Genomic DNA, 6,933 nt, shown 5'->3' on the forward strand with positions numbered 1-6,933 from the left:
TCCATCACATCACAGTGTGTGTGTATAATTTTTTTTTTGTACTTGGGGATTGAACCTGGGGTGCTTTACCACTAAGTTACCTACCCAGCCCTTGTTTCTTAAATTTTTGACACAGCGTCTTGCTAAGTTGCTCAGGCTGGCCTTGAACTTGAGATACTCCTGCCTCAGGTTCCTGAGTTTTTGAGATTAAGGTGTGCACTACTACCACATCTGGCCAGGACATCACACTATTTTTTTAATATTTACTTTTTTAGTTGTAGTTGGGCACAATACCTTTATTTTATTTATTTTTATGTGGTGCTGAGGATCGAACCCATGGCCTCACACATGCTAGGCAAGCACTCTACCGCTGAGCCATAACCCCAGCCTGATATCACACTATTTTATCTAATATTTTTTCTAGTTCATTTATTTGTTGATCACCCCTGCCCTCAAAATATGAGCTGCTTTGTTCTCTACCATCTCCCCAGTTCCTAGTGTAATATCTGACCCACAACAGATACTTAATATATTAGCTGAATGACTAAAATGTAGTGGATTGGCCTTGAGCAAGAAAGAGGGTATCTTTTCCCCTAAGACTGCAAGGACAAAAGGATAGGTACAACCAAGTATGCCCCTATGTTCTTGGTGTTTGGGGGAGGGACGACATCTGCTGAGAGAGAAGGCTTGCAGGAAAGGTTTGAGGAAATAGGTAAACAGGAGAGTTGCTGACCTAAAATATAATGGGCTGACTAACAGTGATGAGAACCCATCTGGGAACTGGAAACATCAATTCATGGAGTCAAACATCTACTCATTTACAAGACCTGGCCATTTAACTATCTGGGTTAAAACCCCAAAAATCAATGAAAACACACTACAGGACTGATTCTAAATCGAGAGGCTACAGGATGAATGTTATAGCCATAGTATTAAAAAGAGGTAAGATTTACAATAGCACCAGAAAAAATGAAATACCCAGTATAAATTTGAACAGTATGTGCAGGATCTGAACATGAAAAACTACAAATCACTTATGAAAGAAATCAAAGACCTAAATAAAATGTAGAGATACATCATGTTCATAGATCAGGAGATTCAATATTATTAAAATGTCAATTCTCCCCAATGTACTCTTTAGACCACAAAATCAATCAGAAAGAACACAATATACCAACATGCTGATTCTAAAATTTATTTGGAAAGGCAAAAAATTAGAGTAGCCAAAAATAATTCCAAAAAAAGCAAGAATCGTGCTACCTGATGTCAAAATTTTAACTACAGGGCTGGGGTCATGGCTCAGTAGTAGAGCACTTGCCTACCATGTGTGAGGCAAAGGGTTTAATTCTCAGTACCACATATAAATAAAATAAATGTCCATCAACAACTAAAAAATATTTTTAAAAATTTTTAACTATAAATCTACCATAATCAAATCAAGACATTGTGTATAATAACCAAGTGCAGTGGCCCATGCCTGTTATCCCAGCTACTCGGAGGCTAATGTAGGAGGATCTCTTGAGCCTAGGAGTCCTAGAACAGCTTGGGCAACATAGCAATTCACTATCTCAAAAAAAAAATGTAAAGGGGATTCAGGGTATATATCAGCAGGAGGGTGCATGTTTAGGATGTGTGAGGCCCTGTGTTTGATCATAGAACAAAAAAAAAAAGTTATCAGTAAAAGGATAAAAAGTCTAAAAACAAGTTTATTTTTGATAAAAGTCTAAAAGCAAGTGAGTAGAGAAAGTCAAGTCTTTTCAACCAATGGTTTGGGAACAACTGAACATCTGTATGCAAAAAAAAAAATGGACACATAAGTCACTCATTTTATAAAAACTAACTCAAAATACATTATAGACCTAAATGTAAAATGTAAAACTTCCAGAAGAAAATCTGTATGACTTGGGTCATGAAAGGCACTACACTATTAAGAGAATGAAAAGCCAAGCTATAGACTGGGTGATATTACAAATCACATATCTGATAAAGGACTGATATCCAGACTACATAAAGAATTCTTAAACCTCAACAATATAAATGGATAGAAAATCTGAACAAAGAAGATATACAGATGGCAAGTTAGCATGTAAAATATGCTCATAATAAAAATATTAAATAACCCATTTAAAATGGGTAAAGGACTTGAATAGACATTTCCCTGAAAATGATATATACAAACAGGCAATAAGCATATGAAAATATGATCAAGCTGAGTTGGTGGCACACACCTGCAATCCCAGTGAGTTGGCAGGCTGAGGAAGGAGGACTGCAAATTTGAAGTCAGCCTGCGCAACTTGTCGAAATTCTGTCACAACATAAAAAATACAATCAATCAACTAATATATAAAAAAAATGTTCATCATCTCTAGCAATTAGAGAAATGCAAATCAAAACTACTCTAAGATATCATCTAACTCAAGTCAGAATGGCAGCTGTTATGAAGATAAACAACAATAAGTGTTGGCGAGGATGTGGCGGAAAAGGTACACTCATACATTGCTAGTGGGACTGCAAATTGGTGCAGCCAATATGGAAAGCAGTATGGAGATTCCTTGGAAATCTGGGAATGGAACCACCATTTGACCCAGCTATCCCTCTACTCAGTCTATACCCTAAGGACTTAAAAACAGCATACTACAGGGACACAGCCACAGCAATGTTTATAGCAGCACAATTCATAATAGTTAAACTGTGGAACTAACCTAGATGCCCTTCAGTAGATGAATGGATAAAAAATAATGTGGCAGGCTGGGGATGTGGCTCAAGCGGTAGCGTGCTCGCCTGGCATGCGTGCGGCCCAGGTTCGATCCTCAGCACCACATACAAACAAAGATGTTGTGTCCGCCAAAAACTAAAAAATAAATATTAAAATTTTAAAAAAATAATAATAATAATGTGGCATATATACACAATGGAATATTACTCAGCAATAAAAGAGAATAAAAGCATGGCATTTGCAGGTAAATGGATGGCATTTGAGAAGATAATGCTAAATGAAGTTAGCCAATCCCAAAAAAACAAATGCCAAATGTTTTCTCTGATATAAGGAGGCTGACTCATAGTGGGGTAGGGAGGGGGAGCATGGGAGGAATAGACAAACTCTAGATAGGACAGAGGGGTTGGAGGGGAAGGGAGGGGGCAGGGGTTAGCAAGGATGGTGGAATGTAATGGTCATCATTATCCAAAGTACATGTATGAAGACACGAATTGATATGAACATACTTTATATACAACCAGAGATATGAAAAGTTGTGCTCTATATGTGTAATAAGAATTGTAATGCATTCTGCTTTCATTTATTTTTTTAAAAAAAAATCAATTTAAAAAAGAAAGAAATGGTAGGGGATAGAACTCTGTGATAAAGTGTCTCTGGATTCAATCCCCAGTACCAAAACAACAACAACAACAACAAACCCCACACAGAACTAGAAAAAAAAAACAGTCCTTAAATTCCTTTGGAAGAATAAGAATCCCAGAATAGCCAAGGCAATCCTGAACAAGAAGAGTGATGCTGGAGGCATCACAATACTGGACCTCAAATTATACTACAGAACTATAGTATCAAAGCAGCATGGTATTAGATCAAAACAAGCATGAAGATAGAATAGAATAGAAGACACAGAGACAAACACACAACTATCTAATACTCAACAAATGTAACAAAAACATATGTTGGAGGAAAGATAGCATTTTTAACAAATGGTGCTGGGAATCTGGATATCTATATGTAGAAGAATGATCCCATATGGTCCCATCTCTCACCCTGAACAAAAGTCAAATCCAAGCGCATCAAAGGCCTAGAAATTATATCAGAAACTTTGGAACTGCTAGAAGAAACCATAGGGTCAACACTCCAACATATTGGCATAGGCACCAACTTCTTTAACAAGACCCCTAAAGCTCAAGAAATCAAATGAAGAATCAATAAGTGGGATGACATCAAACTAAAAAAGGTCTATATAACAAACATAGGAAACAATTAAGGGCATGCATACAGAGAGCCTACAGAATGGGAGAAAATCTTTGCCACCTGCTCCTCAGAGATAGGATTGATATCCAGAATATATAAAGAACTCAAAAAACTTATTGCCAGGAAAAAAACAATAAATAAATGGGCAAAAGAACTAAACAGACACTTCTCAAAAGAAATACAAATGGCCAATAAATATGTGAAAAACTGTTCAACGTCCCTAGTAATCAAGGAAATGCAAATCAAAACTACACTGAGATTTCAGCTCACTCCACTTAGAATGACAATCAAGAATACAAACAACAATACTTGCTTGGTGAGAATGTAGGGGGAAAAGTACATTCATTCATTATTGGTGGGACTACAAATTAGTATAAACACTTTGGAAAGCAGTATTGAGATTCCTCAAAAGACTAAGAACAGAACCATCATATGACCCAGCTATCCCACTCCTTCGTATACACCCAAAAATACACTAGTGATAACAGGCACATCAAAGTTTATAGCAACACAATTCACAACAGCCAAGTTATGGAACCAGCTGAGGTGCCTGTCAATAGATAAGTTAATTTAAAAAATGTGGGAGATATATACAATGGAGTTTTCCTCGGCCACAAAGAATGAAATAATAGCCAGGTGCAGTGGCACACACCTGTAATACCAGCAGCTCAAGAGACTGAGGTAGGAGGATCTCAAGTTCAAAGCCAGCCTCAGCAACTTAGTGAGGCCCTAAGCAACTCAGTGAGACCCTGTCTCTAAATAAAATACAAAATAGGGCTGGAGTTTTGGCTCAGTGGTTGAGTGTTCCCGAGTTCCATACCCAATACCCCAAAAAAGAATAAAATAATAACATTTGCCAGTAAATGGATGGAACTAGAGAATATGATGCTAAATGAAATAAGCCACACCCAGAGAGTCAAGGGTCAAAAGTTTTCTTTCATATGTGGAAGCTAGAACAAAGGGGAAAAAAGATAGGGGCAAATCCCATGAAAATAGAGGGGAGATCAGCGGAGTAGAGAATGAAGTGGAGTAGAGAATGAGCGGGGACAGCAACAGGAAAAAAATGTGGAATGAAACTGACAAAATTATATTATGTACATATATGAATATATCACAGTGTATCCCATCTTTGTGTGTGTATGTGTCTGTGTGTGTGTGTGTGTATAGCACCAATTCAAAAACAAATCAAAACAAAACATAAGTAGTGACACATACCTGTAATACTAGTGACATGGAAGGCTGAGACAAGAGGATCATTAAGTTCTCAGCAACTTAGACCCTAAGAAACTTAATAAGAGCTTGTCTCAAAATTAAAAAAAGGGCTGGGGCTGTAGCTCAGTGGTAAAAGGCTCCTGGGTTCAATCCCCAGTAGCCAAAACAAACAAACAAACAAAAGGGGAACAAGGAGAGGAAGGAAAGAAGGGAAAGAGGAAGAACCGAGGACTGAAATGGAGCAAATTATATTCCATGCCTGTATAATTAGTCAAAATGAACTCCACTATTATGTATAACTATATGTACTACAAAACATTTAAGCCTAAATAAATAAAATAGGGAGGAAAAAAAAAGGAAGGAGATCTTGCTGCATGATATAATATGGATGAACACTGAAGACATTATGCTAAGTGAAATAAGGCAAAAATAAAAAGATAAATACTGTATTATTTCAATTATAAGAGTTATCTAAAGTAGTCAAATTCACAGAAACAGAAAATATAATGGTAGTTACTAGGAACTGCAGGAAAAGAAAAAGTAGGAGTTGTTTAATGGGTAGAGTTTCAGATTTACCAGATGGAAAAGTTCAAAAGATCCAAATCACAAAATGTAAATGTACTCAACACTACTAAAACTGTATAATTAAAATGGTAAGGTGATTAAGCTTGTGTTATGTGTTTTTTTACCATAATAAAAAAAACAGTATGTTCATCATCATTTGTCATTAGGGAAATTCAAATTAAAATCATTAGATACAGCTGGGACGGGTGGTGCAGGCCTATAATCCCAGTGACTCAGGAAGCTGAGGCAGGATGATTGCAAGTTAGAGGCTAGCCTCAGCAACTTAGCAAGACCCTGTCTAAAAATAAAAAATAAAAAAGGGCTGGGGATGTAGCTCAGTGGTAAAGCACCTCTGGGTTCAATCCCCAGTACCAGAAAAAAAAAAAAAAAAGTTAAGAGCAGAGAAACTATTCTAAAGACCTTCAAAATGGTTGAGACAATCTAGCCTTTTATTTCATTTTATTTTTTTGAAACGGGGTCTCAGCATACTGCCAAAGCTGACCTTTAACTCCAAGACTCAAGCAATCTTCATGAGTATGGGGACTATAGGCTTGTGCCATTGTCCTTAGCAAGGCAACCCCGGTTTTAAAACACTTTTCAATTTCTCTTAAACAATAAAGTTATGTTACAAAAATGTCACGAATTACTACAATGGAAATATTTCACACACATTTTAATATTTTTCTCACAGTGGATATTTTGCAAAAAGAAAAAAAAGGAATAAGACCCTCCAAAATTTCAATATGACTCTTTATCTCTTTGTACTAACATTAAAACACTGTATTTGCTATAATATGAGTTAACAGATTAGAGGAACTATGTTATTTTTTAACAATTATTTCAATATAAAAGAATAAAACATAATGAAGAGCATATGTGGCTTGGTGTTAATGACATAACATTTCACAATCATACAGAAGAAGCAAAATGCATAACTTGAACCAGATGTTGAAATGGTTTAGAACTAGTATCTAAAGACAAATATTTCAGAAAATATGTAGAAATGTAACCACAGATTTATTATAGGGAGTTCTCTATGCAAGAATTTTTATAATGCACTTTATTTGGTTTCTCAAAATGAAATTGCATTCTGATCTTAATAATATATATTTTAAAAATTCCACAGGAGAAGCAGTTTTTCTATTCTAGTTTTAAAATCAAACTTTTGTCTTTACCACCTACTGACTAGGGGATCTTAGGAAACTTAA

This window comes from Callospermophilus lateralis, chromosome X (assembly GCF_048772815.1).
Source record: "Callospermophilus lateralis isolate mCalLat2 chromosome X, mCalLat2.hap1, whole genome shotgun sequence".
NCBI lineage: Eukaryota > Metazoa > Chordata > Mammalia > Rodentia > Sciuridae > Callospermophilus > Callospermophilus lateralis.